Below are 17,516 nucleotides of genomic sequence, written 5' to 3'. Positions count from 1 at the left end.
CACTGATTCTTTGTGTGATTTTGGGGTAGGTACTATGTACTATGTTTTCTAGTCTGACAATATCTTCTCCTATCTGTTAAGGGTCCTTGGGAGTCATAGCAAGATCACAGCAATGGCATTAGTTTAGTCTCCTTTGAAACTCCTTGATCCAACAAGGAGTGTGTCTGTGTAACTCCATCTGCCCACCTCATGCTATGTTTTATGTTATTTAAGTAGAGACCACTGCTATTGTTGTTATTCAAATGAGACAGTTTAGAGTGTTTAGCATTTGTACTGAGCTACAGCGTGGGCGCCAAATATCTATCATTACCCTTCTGTTCGGTTACAGCTATAAAGTGTTACCCAGTGTCCAATACCACTTGCTGGCAGCATAAGAGGAGCACTCATAGTAGTCGGCAATCTGTTTTGTTCTACAAGAATCCCCTAACTGGGAACTCGAGACACATCCAGGAGCACGTTTATGTCAGTCTTACCTCTCATCTGTACAATGAGTTCGAAAGCTTCCTTTAAAATAAAACTGTCTGTGGGGAAGGATTTACCACACTGTGTAAGGCTACATTCAAACAATGTGAAACATATGCTGACTCCATTGCCAGCGCCAGGAGACTAATCCAGACATTTACTGAAAAAAACAAAGCAATCATGTCCTGCCCTTTCTTTTATTTCCCCCCAAATGCTCCTCGTGTTCCTTCCTGTACCTGCAGTTCCATAGTGCGGCAGCAGTTGATGGTTGCGCATATGGCCTTCATTACTGAGCTTTACCGAGGGGTTAGTACATTTGCATACCGTGTTGTAGCCATCTTTTTGCCTGTACAGCTACTATGATTGGATCTCGATTCCTAGGTAGAAATCAAACTAATTCAATTCAATTCAATTCAAAGAGCTGTATTCGGCACATTGGCCATAAAAGCACATACAAAAGATCAATGCTTAAAAGCATATAAAACAGAATCATTTAGGCATTGTAATCCGCTAGTGAATCAGCAAGCATAATATTTAAAGTCAATCAAATTCCCATAACATCTATGGGCAATTAACATAGTTAAAACAATATAAAATTATGTGGACTTCAATCAACATTCAGATCTATGTCACATAAGATGCTCAAGTTAAAGATATTAGCACAAATAATAAATGTATTGCACATGAGGTGGGACACCATGGGCTTATTTTTCAAGGGAAGCATACATTTTTTTGCCTGACTATCCACCTTCAATTATCGAGCTAATGTAAAGATCATCGGTTTACCAGTGTCTGATCTCAGGACTCTTAGGGGCCCATTATGATGTCAGGCGGATTGCCCCCACCAGGCTGGCGGTAGCCACCGCCAGCCTGGCGGGGGCAATCCGCCCGACATGCACACTCGTTTCCCCCCGCCATATTAGTATGGCGGGGGGACCTCGGCGGACGGAAAGACTGTCCGCCGCTTTTCCGCCCCGGTCGCCTTGCGGCCGGGGCGGAAAAGAAATAATATGGTGGCGGTGTCTAATAGACACCGCCAGCCATATTATGATGGGCGTCTTTAGGTGCCTTTCCGCAGCGGCGATGTCGCCACGGAAAGGCATGCGGTCTTCACTCTGGGGGCCCCCTGCAGGCCCCCAGAGTGAATTAAAGGTGGAGGGTGCACATTGGGGGTACCTGTGGTACCCCCCTTCATTTGCATTACCAAAGCGGCAGGCACCGCGCAGTGCCTGCCGCTTTGTTAATGCAAATGCTGAAATGCATTTTTAGCATTGTGTCGGGCGATGCAGAGACCACCGCCCGCCACAATGCTAAAAATGCAGGATGTGCCCGCCACTGTGGCGGGCACATCCTAATAACCCCCACGGGACCACCGCCTTTATGGCGGGTGGTCCCACATTCCCACAGGATGGCGGGTGGACAAAGTCCGCCCGTCAGCCTAATGACCCCCTTATTTTTTTAAATGTATTTATTTATTTATTTTTTATTTGTTTTTATTGAAATTATGCATAACATATCCATGCAGAATAGAATGTGATCATTTGTACAATATAGGAATTAGTGTAAGCATTATTCAAAACACTACAAAATTTCGGCGTTCCCAGGAAAACAGGACACATTATATGGGCAAGTGTCTGAACTCTTACAATACATATACAAACAGTATTGTTGGTGCTACTTATTATGCCATGAAGATTATACATACGATTCATAAGCAATGGATCGGTTTTCGTGCATATCAAATCATCACAAACTTAAAAAAAATTAACTATGTCCCCCAACCCACCTCCCCCCGGTACTCTTGCGCTCAGTCATCATAATGTACGTTCCAGCTTGGTATGTGGACTAGCAAAATGTGTTCCAAAGTCACGACAACAAGATAGACGGTGTCCTGCATGTTGTGGTGTGTCGAATCTGATGCACCCTCCTCCCGTGCGCGTGTGGCAGGTGGGGCAGTACAGCGCTGCATAACAGAAAGACTGGAGATTTTAACGGCAATTGCAGATGGGAACTCCTCATAGGGAAAAGTCTCGGGCTTCGAAATCTAGTAAGAGTGCCTGCCAATCCTGCGATATTGGCGTCTTTCTTAACCCTCTGTATTCCTCGCGTTGTAACTCAGCCCCTTCATCCTTGCCCCACTTTAAAACCTCGCTATGCCAATCCCCTGGGTTCGGGGGCCTAGCGGACTTCCAGCGTGCCGTCACCGCTCTCTTGGCAAGGAGAAGGGCCAGATTAGAAAACCTTGACGAGGGGTTCCTCCTCTTGTCTCTGGGACCTAAGCCTAAAAGGCAGTACTCTGGGAGGTCATAGGGACGTCTTGGAATAATTGCGTTCAGTGTTGCACAAACTGTTTTCCAATAATACCCCAGCTTAGGACAGGACCATAGCATATGTAACAAGCCTGCGCCTGACGCTTGACATCGTGGGCAAGTATCCGCAGCATCCGGGTACATAGCGTGTAGCCGGTACGGGGTAAGGTACGCCCTGTGTTGAATCATAAGCTGTATAAATTTGAATTTGGGATTGCGTGATACTCGTTTAGGATATTTTAAAATCCTGTCCCATTCCTTATCTGTGAGTCCCCTAGTCACATCTCTTTCCCATTTAATACGTAGAGGTTGTAAATTGATCGCCCGTTCGGTACGTATACCGTGTGTGAGCCACTTCGTCAGGCGTCTGCCATGACCCATCAAGTACTGTAGCGTTAGGAGCAAATTCGTGGGGGGTTCCACGCCCCCGACCCCCCACTCAAACCTCTCGATCCCAAGGAGGCAGAAAGTAAATGCACTAACCTAGCCACTTTCTTTGACGAGAAGATTCAAAAAATTCTTCTGGCTATACCCCCCCCCTGAACCGGCCCACACGGATCGGAATCTCACCATCACTATCACCAATCCCCCTCTTCCGGCAGCTAACCCCCATCCCTCTCTGAACGCCTTCGGCCCAGTGACAATGGAGGAGGTAGGAGCAACGCTTGCCTCAATTAAAAGTGGCTCCCCCCTCGACCCCGCACCCCTCCGTTTCCTGAAAAAAGTGTCTAGCACCATCATCCCCCCCCTTACGGCTCTAATTAACTCCTCCCTCTCGGAGGGTACAGTTCCCCCCAGCTGGAAAGCGGCAGCTGTTAAAGGCCTCCTAAAAAAACCCTCCCTAGACCCGCAGGACTTCTCCAACTACAGGCCCATCTCCCTTCTCCCAGGAAACAGCAAGATCGCAGAGAAGTTGGTGAACAAACAACTGTCACTCTTCCTGGAGAACAATAACCTATTGGGGATCTCCCAGACAGGGTTTCGTCCAGGCCAGGGCACTGACATCGCCCTCCTGGCAGCAGTGGAGAAGGCCAGAAGCATTCTGGACACAGGAGGATCAGTGGCAGTGATCCTCCTGGACCTAAGTGCGGCCTTCGACACTGTAGACCACTCTACCCTAGTCCAACGACTGGGAGAAATTGGAGTAAAGGGTATGGCTCTGAAGTGGTTAAAATCCTTCTTATCAGGACGTTTCTTCCAGGTTTGGGAGAACGACAGCCACTCACCTATCATCCCCCTCCGATGTGGAGTACCGCAGGGCTCGTCCTTGAGCCCTACGTTATTTAACGTATACATGGCTCCACTGGAGAAGAGGGTTAGCTCATTCGGCGTGTCTTTAATCAACTACGCCGACGACACCCAGTTGGTTGTCACCCTCTCCCATCCCCATCACGCCCCCTCTGATCTTCACAGCTGCCTCGCTGAAGTCCTCCGATGGATGAATCTTTCATCGTTAAAACTGAACGGGTCAAAGACCGAGATACTCTTGCTAGGTCACACAGGGCCCTCCCTACCACCTCATCTTTGGCCAAGCAGTTTGGGCGACCCCCCCGCACCTAAGGACGTGGTCAAAAGCCTAGGTGTGTGGATTGAGAAGGACATGAGCTTTAAAATTCAGGCAAAAAAAACAGCAGGAACTTGCTTCGGTCTCCTCAGAGCCTGCAGGAAGATCCTCCCTCTGCTCCCCGCAAACGCAAGGAAGCTCCTTATTCAGGGCCTAATTCTAGCAAGATTGGACTACTGTAACGCCATCTACCTGGGAGCTCCTGAAGCCACCCTTAACACGTTGCAGAAAGTCCAAAACGCCGCCGCCCGCCTACTCACGGGCACACCTGCAAGATCCTCTGCCAAGCCAGCTCTCAAAGCTCTGCATTGGCTTCCAATCAGAGAAAGAGTCGTCTTCAAGGCCCTCTGCTTGGCCCATAAAACCCTCAACAATAATGCCCCCCCCCTTCTCAAGGAACTCTTAATCCCCTATAAAGTGGAAAGAGATCTCCGGTCCAATGGAGAAAACCTTATCTCAGTCCCCAAAGTCAAAAAAGCCAAAATGGTGGCCGTCGTTTCTCGGTCCACACGGCCAAACATTGGAACTGCCTACCACGAAGTCTGAGGAAAGAATCAAATTACCTCCAGTTCAGGAAATCCTTAAAAACTCTCCTTTTCCCGCAAACATAATTTCGTCTAGACGGCTGAAACCCCCTGGAGAAACAGGTCAGCGCTGGGATGCTCATCGAGTTACTACGCGCTTTATAAAACCATTAAATAAATAAATAAAATAAAATAAATCCGTTGGGCGTCCAGGTGGTGCGTATATAGTGCGTGACATGTGTGTGCAGCAAAAACAGCGCATTTGATGTCTGGTGTGTGCCTGTAAACTCCGCAAGTAGCATCAGCTGGCCTTCAGTAAAAAAATCTCCCAGTGTCATTACGCCAGCTGCGGCCCAGGGCTGTAATACGCGGCTAGTGAGGACCCCCGTCCTGGTGGGCAAACCGAGAAGGGGCACTGTAGGCGCATAAGGCGCAGAGCTACCAGTGTACCGCACGGCACTGCACCAACAGTTGATCGCCAGCCTCAGTAGGTGTGGTATGGAATGGGAGAGTATAGCTTTGGGCAACAGTAGTCTGTGTATGAGTCCCCTATCTCTGTCTGCTATGGTCATGTTTATTTCGTGCAGATTACGCCCTGCCAGCCAGTAGGCCAACCATTGCAGTTGACAAGCGGAGCTATAGGCACGCAGATCCGGGAACCCCATTCCCCCATTAGCAGTGGGCAGTTGTAATTTCGCTAATCCTACACGGCGTCGTCCTGTACCCCATATAAGCTCTATAAGGAGAGTGTTCAGAAGCTGGAAGGTACGTGACGGGACAAGAATGGGGAGATTCGTGAAAAAATATAAAAGACGTGGCAAAACCACCATCTTGGCAATAGCTACTCTCCCCGCTATAGACAGCGGCAGGGAAGTCCAAAACTGTGCCTGTGAACTGAGAGACGTTATTGCACGGCCTAGGTTCCCATCAAGGAGATCCATTTGAGTTCGATATACGTTTATCCCCAGATATTTAAAAGTGGTGGCGGCAATCTGTAAGCGGTAGGGATCAAAGCACACCTGTGCGCCCTCGGCAGCAGCATCAAAGAGGTATCCATACGACTTGAGTGCGTTAATAGTGAGACCCGAGATCGCACGGAAGGAGTCGAATATAGCAGGTATAGGGTCGAGTGCGGTAGACATATCACTTAATGTATAATACAATGTCGTCAGCGTAGGCTGAGACTATGTGGCAAACACCATAGCGCAGTATACCCTGCCGTGAGGCGAAAACCCGGATCCTGTGCAACAGGGGTTCCAGTGCTAGTATAAAAAGTAGGGACGACAGGGGACAACCTTGACGTGTACCTCGTGCTATTAGGAAGGGCCCCGAAATACACCTTCCCGTACGAGCGCGTGCCGTTGGGTCCGCATATAAAAGACTCACCCACGCCAAATACTCTGCGGGTATACCAAAACGCGACAGGGCAGAGAACATGTAGTCCCAACGTAGGGAATCGAAGGCCTGCTTCAAGTCCAAAGAAATGCATCCTTCTGAGCTACCCAGCACTTCGATATCCAGCATTATCTGGTATAATCTTCGTAAATTAAGCGCCGTGCTCCTCCCCGGAACAAACCCGCATTGGTCCGTGTGGATAAGTTGTGGTATGTATTTGTTTAAGCGCGTAGCTAGTAGTCTGCTAAGGATCTTGTAGTCTGAATTTAAAAGGGACAATGGTCTGTAATTATGTATGTGTAATGCTTCTCTTCCAGGTTTTAAAAGAGATACTATAAGTGCCTGCAATGTCGTATGTGGTAATGTATGTGACTTTAGTGATTCCTGATATAGTATCAGCAATCGTGGAGCCAGAAGGTCTACATATGTAACATAGAATTCAGCCGGTAGGCCATCCGTCCCAGGGGCCTTGTTGTGCGGTAGTGCTTTAATAGGCAGCGTATTTCTGCTAAAGTAATAGGGCGGGCCAAGTCATCTTTTTGATCTTGCGAAAGTTGTGGTATTGGAAGATCTACAAATAAGGCATCTAATAGGGTGTCTGACAGCGGCGGCGGTGGACTATAAAGATTGACATAGTAATCCCGAAATGCATTATTCACATCTATTTGGGTAGTGGCCTCCCCCCCATTACAGTCCTTTATCGTCGTTATAGGCGCGGCGGTAGGAGCACCGCGGATGATACGTGCGAGCAAGGGGCCTGATCTATCAGCCTGTGCATGCTGCCTGGCCTTGTGTAATCGTAAGTCAATTACTCGGAGGTCTTCCAAGAGCTACGCATAACAAACGTTGGCCTCTTGCAGTTGAGTGCCTGCCGCTTCCCCCTCGAGCAGTGAGATTCGGTCTTCCACTTCTTTTAGTTTATCCAATACAAACCGATGCGCCCCAACCTTAGTGCCAATGGCCACCCCCCTAAGGTTTACTTTAAGCGCGTCCCACTCAAGCTGGCGGGAGCTTACTGTTCCGTCATTGCACTCAAAATAAGCAACGATCGCCTCTGAGAGAGCGGACCTGAAGACCGGGTACTCCAGCGCGTCTGGCTGTAGACGCCACGTCAGGATTGGGGTCGTAATTTTCCCCCATTGCATCTTCATTTCAACAGGGTTATGGTCGGATAATGTTTTCCCCATGTGGGATACAGAGATAACAGAGTTCACCAAAGTAAAGGAGCAGAGAATCTGATCAATTCTGGTGTGTAATTTGTGCGGTGGCGAGTAGTAAGTGTATTCTTTGTGCCTCGCATGCGTATGCCTCCAGGCATCACATAACCCCCAACCCCTTGTCCAATTTACCAACGCTTCCGATTGTTTCCTGCTATCTGCAGCGTGCAGTGGGGAATGTGATCTGTCTAGGGATATATCTAAAACCGCATTTTTAGTCCCCCCCTATTATCCATCTGTAATTGGTCCAATCCGCCAGTACCCCACTAAGGACTTCTAAAAACCGTGCCTGCTCTACGTTAGGGGCATAAACGCAGCCTACCACTACATGCACGCCATCCAGCAACCCATGCAAAAGTACATAACGACCTGCGCTATTGATGCGGTGCTCTATCAGCTTGGATGTATGTCATTACTACGCATGCTTTTATAACGCATGCCTTTACCATGCAACTTTTACAACGCAAGTCGTTACAACGACTTGCGTTGGGGGGCGCTGGATAGTGAATAGTTTAATTTACTATTCCAACTCCAGTCCCCGTGGATAGTAGGGAAGGTTTTGGATAGTAAATTAAACTATTCCCTATCCTACAGCGCCCCCCAGCGCAAGTCGTTGTAACGAATTGCGTTGTAAAAGTTGCGTGGTAAAGGTAGTGCGTGGTAAAAGTTGCGTTGTAAACGCTGTTTACCATCAGCTTAAAAGGAACAGAGCTTCTCATCCATATCGCGGCCCCTCTAGAGAAAGCAGAGTATGTGGTAGCAAACAGTTGACCTTTCCATTTCTTGCGGAGCTTGGACGCTTCAGCTGCATTCAGATGCGTCTCCTGCAGACACACGATGGAGGCCCTATGCCTGTTTAGTTGTGCTAATACACGTTTGTGTATAGAGCCTAACCCGCGCACATTCCAGGTGCATAAAGTGTAATCGTTAAGTGTAGTCATCACAGAAATGTCGCCGTGGCCATATGCTATTAAACTCAAGCCGTGTTGCATAATTCTCAAATTAAACAGAGCGCTGTGTACCATATGAACATCCCAATACCAGATTCCCTTCCCCGAACTAGAAGGGACCAAACTAATCTGAAGAACCCAACAGGGGTAGGTCAAACTAAGTACGAACGTGCTTTCGCACATGAGGGCATCTTACGTGCCTGTACCAGAACAAGTTATCACGGTGTAGAGACTAAGAGTAAAGGTGCCCTACACACAGGAACAGCCAGGGAGCCTGGTGCTCCCATAATAATAACAGCCCATTCACCCCACACCAAACATTACCGCCTGAGCTCTCCCCCCAGCGTGAATCAAAAGTCATTCGCCATCTGGGCAGTTATGGTCGCGAACAGCAGCTGGCTAGCGTCCGATGCAGAAGATGCGGTCCGAACACTGGGTAGATGAGCCACTTGGGTGTGACTCTGCGCGTCGTGAGCCGCCAAAGCCGCTGCAGTGAGGATGGCACTCTCTTGTTCAGCCGCCCTTTGCTTCAGTGTTGGGGCAGAGGTTGACGCAGGGTCATTCGTTAGGAGATCCTGTTGGGGTCTGTCTGAGTCTCTCGCTGCAAGGGATCGACTCGCTCGCGGAGAAGCCAGTGGATCCTGCGATGGAGTAGGCGTAAGGGTGATCTCCAGCCATTCAGACGCCTCCTCTGGAGACTCAAAGAAATAAGTTTTCTGTTCATGGATGATCTTTAATCTGGCCGGGAAGAGGAGTGCATATTTGATGCTGTGGTCTCGAAGGCGACGCTTGACCCCTAGAAATGTCGCTCTAGCTCTTTGAACTGTGGGAGTAAAGTCCGGGTATAGTGACACTGTCCTGTTCTCATATGTCACTGGCGCCGTTTCTCTAGCGGCCTTAAGGATCACATCCTGATCCTTATAATTAAGTATACGTGCAATCAATGGGGGAGGAGGCGCACCCGGTCTAGGCGGCCTCGAGGGCACCCGGTGGGCTCGCTCCACACTGTAGAGAGGTGTAAGTGCTTCAGGGGGAACCACGTTCCGAAGCCAATCTTCCACAAATTGCTTGGGGTTGAATCCTTCGCTCCGCTCCGGAATGCCCAAAATACGCACATTGTTGCGCCGGGAGTTTCCTTCTGCATCATCTGCTCTCTCCTGGAGACCCTTGACCTGCCGCGTTAACTCCTCGAGGTGCGTGGAATGATCCGTCTGCTGCGGGATTAAGTTGTCCAGCGCTATTTTGTGGGCTGCTTCTTTCTCCGCCAGCTTGTTATGGTCCGCTTTCAGGAGGTTCATACCCGTGGACATAGCATCCATGCGTGTCTCTAACACTTGACAAGAGGCCTTGATCTCTTGTAGTATTAGATCTAGTTTAGCAGCGTGTGGGTCCAATCCTGGAGGCGGGATTACATCAATGCCCCCCGAGCCCAGTGGGTCCTCCGAGCCCACAGACTGCATAGTTGCCCCCACCGTAACATCCGTGGATTTAGCCTTTATGCGCCCCATGGCGCTCCAGAGATTCCCTATGCGACACTGCTCCAGCCTGGATGAGGCGGGCCCGTCTGCAGCGCCTCTGCAACAGGAGTGTGTTAGGCCTCACCGCTTAAGAAAGCGCTGGGGTAGCGTTGTATCCTGTGGGGAGGCTAGAAACAGGAGCAGGAGTCTGAGCCCTGGCCACTTCGCAGGAGAGCTGCGGGGTCCCTCTGTGTCCTTGTCAATGATATGGAGATCGTTGCCGAGTCACCTCAAAACCAGTAGGGAAGGAAGATCTCCTGGTGCAGTCCTGCAAATCCCAACACGACCCCAGTACAGGATAGCACCAGCAGTCTCCGCCTAGTGCAGTAGGAGCACCAATAGTGCCAATCCAGACTAGGGTTTACAGCGTTCCAGGGCATATGTTAGCAGCTCTATTCCTCTATGCACCCCAGTCAATTTCAGTTATCACCAGTATAATACGAGTGAATGAGGGCAGAGTTACACGACGCCGTGTCCGCACATGGGCCGCTGGGGTCACTCACTGCCAAAAGAGGTCCCTGTGATAGGGTCGGCAGGGGGATCAGCTGTTACTACATAAGCGGAGTGGAGTGGGCAGTAACGTCTTATACTTTCAGCCCTCGGGTACACGCTGGAGTTGCAATAACGGCGCCTCGGAGTTCAAGCAGTCTGCCGCTGCAGTCCCTCCGAACCAGCGGCCCCCTCTCACCTCGCCTTTAAGAAGCCATTGCATCTGGTCATGGAGGAGAGACCCGCAACATAGGGCGTGCGCCGGCTAGGTGGGGTCTCGACAGCGCCGTTCCTGGTGTGCAGGCAATCAGCGCCGTACGCAGCCCTTCACAGGTAGGCCCCCTCCAACGGCCGCAGGCTCGTGCGCTGTGGTTCCGCCCGCCGAGTTTCTGCCACTTTAGCCCGCCGTCCGGATCAGGGATGTAGGCCTCTCCATGCATGCAGGAGATCCGTGGGCTAAGGGGCGTTGGGACAGCCTCCAGATCCGCCCGCAGCGTCTAGGGTATCCCCGCTAATTCCCCCTGTCAGTTGGGAGCACCAAGACTCGCGTTTCACCAGGATATTATGCAAAGTGTCCGGGCAGTGAACGGAGCTCGTTTAGCTCACGTCCGCCATGTTCGGCGTCAGGACACGCCCCCCCTAATGACCCCCTTAGTTCCTCCTTGTGCTCCCTAACCCTCAGATTCTGGCACAGCAAAATTATTGAGCACCTCCTAATGCTCATATAGGCCTGGCAAAAGAACAAGACATGTTTGATTGTTTCTTTGGGGTCGCCACAAGATGAACATGTCCATTATGCCGCCCTTGGGGCTAATGCCAAGTTTGCAGTATAAAAATGGCGGGGCAAAGTCCCATACTAAAATTGCAGATACAGGCGCCTAGCTAGAGGTGGCTATCCCATACAGGAAATCCTCCTTTAAGAAGGAGTCCTTAACTGTAAGGAAAGCAGTAGTTAGGGGACCAAGATTCGACTGAGTTTGTAAAAGACTCTTTGTACTGCCAGTAGCCTGACTTGCCTTCTCGATCGCTAACAGAGTGGCTTTCATATATTTTAGCCAGGGTATGCTGCATGAACCAGAGAGGCTTAATATTTCCTCTAAGCCCTGGCGATAATAGAGGAGCTCTGGGGTAGCTCAGATTCTCCATTAGTAGAGTATGTTGTCAGTCCTAGTCTGTTGGAAAATGCTTTAACACCGAGGTCCAGCCTAAGTGGGTGCAGGGGGTTACTTATGTCTTACACTTACCAGTTGTCACATAAATACATTTTCTACTGTGACTAAAGAGGACACATCCAGGTGTCCCCACAGCTCTGCACCATAAGAGACTTTCCCGAGGGCCTGGTGGTTATAATATGCATTGCCAGCTGAACAGTTCGTAACTGTGAGCTAAGCGGCAGTTTAGTTATTCCTCCAATGACTTGATCCATCTTTAATCTACGTTGAGTGATGTGGGTATGCCACCCAAGATGTACTGTTAGCATAATACCCAAGTACCCAAAGGTGCGCATGCACTTGAGTGGATCCCAGTTAACATTGGTTTGGGCCTAGAAGAGTGTCCAGGGTTCAGGACCATGTACTTTGTTTTACCCACATTGATCTCGAAACCCCTCTGCTTACAGAAACACTTGTATCGGAGTCCCATTGGAGATACAGAGAGGAGTAAAGTATTGTTGTCAAACATGAGGGCCGGAATCCTCATGTTAGCCAGCCTGGGAACATAGTTTTCACACTGGTCTAGGTTATCAGGTCATTAATATATAGTGTGAATAATGTGGGGGTGAGTAAGCACCTTTGCCTGACTTCCCTATTTACAGGGAATGGCTCAGTCAACTCACCTGCTTGGCCACATCTAACCGGAGAATCACTAACAGAATATCGACGTCAAAAATATCGACGTCAAAAATATCAGAGGCGAAATATCGATGTCAAGAATATCGAAGTCCTATCTTCATTATGGTAAGTACAAAAATATCGAAAAAATGTTGTGTTGGGATTGAATTTTCAATACCATACGCTATTGGCCTAATATATCCAATATAACCTTGTAATTATATAATCACGAAGTAAGATACAGTATAAACCGTAATTGCAATATTTTATTCGCCTATTCCTATTGATATAACTAGAGTCAGTTTGTTTTGTTTCCTTGTGTGCCCGTGTTATTTCCCTGAAATCACGTGATCACCCTCGCTGCTCGAAGCCATGATGGCGGCTAGGCCGATTATAATTGTTAGCTGGTAGCTCAGGGAGACTCAAGGTCACATCTGCCTTTCTTGTGGGATGCACACATTCTAGCAGAGCCCGTTCCTGTACTCCCCAGGCTACAGATAGACACGGAGGCACCTCATTGACCTGCCCCCGGAATAGCTTAGGCCCAGGCTAATAGCAATCAATTGTGCCTTATATGGGCATTCCTCTTGGCTTACTGACAAACTGTATCTTTCCTTGTAGGGTGTCGTCTTGAATACATGAAATGTATATATGCTTTGTTTTTGGTACATGTAATCAGTCTCCTCTGCGCACCTCTGAGGGTCGTGTAGACTGAGGCTCCCCTGCCAGGGCGTGTGTTTTCTGAATAAACGATTGAACCTTCTCCATTGCCGACTGAATTATTAATACCAATATATGTATGCGGGCTATTGGTAAGTATAGTCCATTGGCATTAAATTTCGGATCCTTCAGTTGGCGACTCCGCCGGGACTCCGCGATAGGGTCGTCCCCTCCTGTAAACAGGGGTGATGGGACAGGGAGGTGTTCTGGCCGAGTGGGTGGACAGAAAACGAATCCTGATTTGAACCACCCGTTTGCGGTACAAAAACAAGCTTGTTCCACCCTCGAGTCTAAGTTCCCTCCCAGCTGCTGAAGACCCTACGCCGGAGTCCTACGGGCTTAACCCGAGAGAAGAACAGACTGTGTCGGTCTGTCTAGGTGTCGGCAGTGGAGAATTCACAATCGACCTGAGTGTACCAGGTGAGTGATTTCTGAAATTGAATTGGATAAGGCTCATTTCGGAAAAAGGGGTCTTTTTGGATATACAGTTAACTGCCTTTGTTTGAAGGTGGCCGGGGAATCCGGACCAGAGGGAATCGAGGGACCTGTCATTGCGGCGAAGGGGCTGCACGAGCAGAAATCCCTTGGACTTGTTTTGTGATTAATTGAGGCCACCTCTGATGCCTTAGCAGAGTACGGTGTTGCTCGCTTGGCCGAATTCTCTCTGGGAAATCTCTGGGAGCATCTGGGTAAGCTAGGGGTCTGGAGACGTGTCCGGATACCCAGCCCAACCAGAACAGGACCATGGGATGGCCTATGAGAGAGTTCGTGGTTCGCCGATCTGAGGGCCTCGGAGCATTCTAATGATTGTCTTTTTTTGTGAATCTGTTGGTCTAGAATTCTTTTGAATCGATTCCCCGAACAGGAGTCGACGGGCTCTGTTCGTATTTGAAGACGTAATTTGCATTTGAACTAATTGCCTTGCACTGCTTTGCAGCACTTTATTGAGACAATTGCATGAGTGAATGCTATGAAGGGACGCGTCCAACTGTGTGTGCGTGATTATATGTGAAGGAGTGAATAGAAGAAAGCATAATGTCGTGTTTTAGTAAATTGTGTTTTGGGTGCTGCAGTCGGAAGGGAACACGGCTCGAAGAAAGACAGCTTGCCCCTCCCGAAGGCAGCCCCAGTTTCGATATGTACACCAAGCATGGTTTACAGCCAATTTTGTTCAATACTTTGTGGAACAAGTACACTAGGGACAATTCGGATTTACAATGGCCTCTCACGGGGTCTTTTGATGAGAAAAAGATTAATTATATACAGAATAAGTTATTCATGAAGAAAAGTCATCAGTCTATGTTTGATTCCTTGAACTTATGGTTAAAGGAAGCAAAGAGACGACGAATCAGGGAAGAGAAGCTGGGAAAGATGAAGTTGGGTCAAACGGTTACCCAGAAAGCAATAGCGTATGATAAGGAAAAGGTGGAAAAGAATATTGAGTGAATGGATAGGCAGTTCCCGTTGGAAACTGATAGAAGTTATGTGGCTAGACCAGAGACAGGGCATGAATTAGAGGAATTGCTGGAAGCTCGACCACCTCCTCCGTATGCTCCGCAAGGCTTGTATCCGGCTGTACCTGTGGTACGAGTTGATCCGGCGGGTGTCGTCTCGGCCGTCCAACCTTTGTCAGGACTGACCGCCACGGCCCCCGTCGGTAGATCGGGAGCCGATATTCCGATTTCCCCCCTTCTCTCCGACCAACTACCTCGCCCTTAATATCCCTTCAGCCGGACGCGGCTGTTCCTTCTCCCCTGCACCCCGTATTTCTTTCTCCTCCGACCCAGACCACTTCAGAGCTCCGGGAACTGGTTGGCCCAGGTGCCACGCCCAAGCGACCGATGTCTGACTTGAGTGATCAGCGAGCTTTCACTCGGTCGTTGTTGGGACAAGAGGAGAGGAGAGCTATTATAATTCAGGCATCCCAGTGGATGCGGAATCCTATTTATACTTTGGAGGATATTTGGAGTACTATGAAGGATTTTGAACCTGTTGCGCAACAATTGGCTCTAGAGAGCATGGCGATTCGATTGATCTCCCTATGGGAACAGTGTTTTGAGGAAGGATTACCTCCTCAGATACTGCGTGATATCAGGGACTGGGCTCATAAGTTTCATCTCCAAATCGAGGAAGTGTATCAAAATGTAAACACCCTTCTGCATTATAGGGAACGGATGCACCGAAACAATGCTGAATGGGGGGCACAGCATCCTATGAGAGAGGTGCATCCCCTTTTCTTTCCGGAGCTACCTGAAATAAGGGATAATGGGGGCACGATCACAAGAGCACGAGTGGACGCTAGACTTGAGGAACAATGGGTTTATACCCCTTGGAAACGAAGCGAGGTCCTTATGTTAAAAGCCCAGCTCCCTGACCCCCGTAAAAATCCTACTGCTTATTATAAAGAACTGACAGAAGCTGCCAATTCGGCTATTATGACTATAGCTGACATCGAGCTATTTTTCGGTCTCCTAATTCCGGTGGATATTTGGAGACAGATACATGATACAGACCACGTTCCTGAGTTAGGAGGAACTTGGACTCAACTAAAGGATTGGGATAAGGAACGGAAACCGGGTGAGAAACCCCGGGATGAAATATTAGCAGTCCAAGAGAAAATTGTTACATATATGCAGACTCTCCTCCCTCCCAGGAAGGTAGATTGGGATAAATTGACAGCTTGTAAGCAGAAGAAGGATGAGAGTGTGTCAGATTTTTTCACTAGGTTTGAGAAAGTGATCATAGATTTTAGTGGGCAGGACCTCTCTACGGATGGTGGGATTCGATTATTTGTAAATAGATTTGTTACAAATTTGCTTCCCGAGGTTATGACTCGTCTCCAATCAGCTGAAAGCACATGGACTACGGCTGCACCCTCTGTAATCCTTAGCATGGCCCAGTATTATGAACATCGAGAAAATGAAAGCAAGGAGAAATCAGAGAAAAAGGCTAAGGATCTAAAAACTTGGGTGCTACTGCAGCAAGTTAGTAGAGGGAATAGTTCGGGACGGGGAGTAAGGGGTTCCTTTCAGAGAGGACAGGCAACAGGACGAGGAAGAGGAGGCCCGCCGAATAAATCAGTGTTCTTATTGTAAGGAGGAAGGTCATTGGAGAGTAGATTGCCCTCTGTTATTGGCGAGGAATGGACCTGGTAGAGGACGAGGAAGAGGCCGAGGGAATACAGATCGGAATAGCATGAGAAGAGAAGAGTCACAAGGTGAAGGTTCTCGAAAGAATTATTTTGATGACCCACAGAATAGACAATATTACAATGAGATTTACCAGGATGATGAACGGGATTATGCATGAGGCAGCCATGGACAGAGCGGGGGCCATCTTACTGTACCAGTTGACCAAGAGGGACCTTATGTGCAAGGGAAGCTGTTGGGTACATCGGGAAAGTTTTTAGTGGATACTGGGGCGATGAGTAGTTCAGTCGCTCGTACACTAGTCCCAGGGGCAGCTCTGTCTGGCCAAAATAATGTATCAGTGGGATTCTCTGGGATACCGATAGTGAGCCCCATTTCAAAACCTCTGCCTTTTACGATAGGTCCCATTTCCATGCACACCTCCTTCCTTCTGACTTCTAATTGTGGTGAAAACCTTTTAGGGTTAGATATTCTAAAACGATTGCATGCTCGTATTTATTGCTCCCCTGATGGTGTTTATTTGACGATGCAGAAACCACCCATAAAAGAGGCCCAATACTTTGCTAAAAATGAGACGTTGCTGTAGGAGAGTAGGGTCTGCTATCCTATGGTCACCCCAAATTTTTGCTTTTTGCTTCACTGGTTTATGACTTAATGTGGCTGTGGGCCTGCTAATCAGACCCACAGCCTGCTGTTCTCTCTCTAAATTAAAGCCAATGCACATTAGGTGCATTACGAAATTGGAACTGGTTCACCTTATTGGCCCCTGTAACAGTGTACCCCAGGTACCCAGGGCATAGGTGCTTCCAAGGCCTACCAGGGGCTGCAACACGTATTGTGCCACCCCTGGCCTGCCCTCCATATTTGACACAACTGGCTGATCACTCAGCTGGGGTAAGTCGGTGTAACCACCCCTTACTTAGGTGTAGTATGCCTATACCTAACCCAAAATGGACACATATGTTCCTATCAGCCACTCCTATGGAAGGCCTCATCAATCCTGGAGGCAGAGTGCTTGGAAATATGTGAGATGGTGCTCTGGCATGAGCTGAGCCTGTCTGCAGCTTTCGGAACCATGTCCTTTAGCTGTTTCATGATACTGCCATACCATATACTCTTAAGTGCATTATGAACCTCGCGGTTAAATGCTATCTTTGGTTTGGCTTTATCAAAACATGTCGAGTAAGGTGTCATACGAATTGGAATACTACCCCCTCGCCAGTTCTGGTGACGAGGGGAGCATTCCACCCTTCTAGAGGGATACGACATGTACCTAACCTGAACCCCGGTTAAAGTTAAACAGAGCCTCAGCATCACAAAATGGATGCTGCCACCACAGACACAAGTCTGACCTCCTGCTGCTGGGAGTCCTTCCAGCGAGGGAGGCTTGG

The sequence above is a fragment of the Lissotriton helveticus genome, chromosome 1_1 (genome assembly GCF_964261635.1).
Source record: "Lissotriton helveticus chromosome 1_1, aLisHel1.1, whole genome shotgun sequence".
NCBI lineage: Eukaryota > Metazoa > Chordata > Amphibia > Caudata > Salamandridae > Lissotriton > Lissotriton helveticus.
This window is presented reverse-complemented; position numbering follows the sequence as displayed.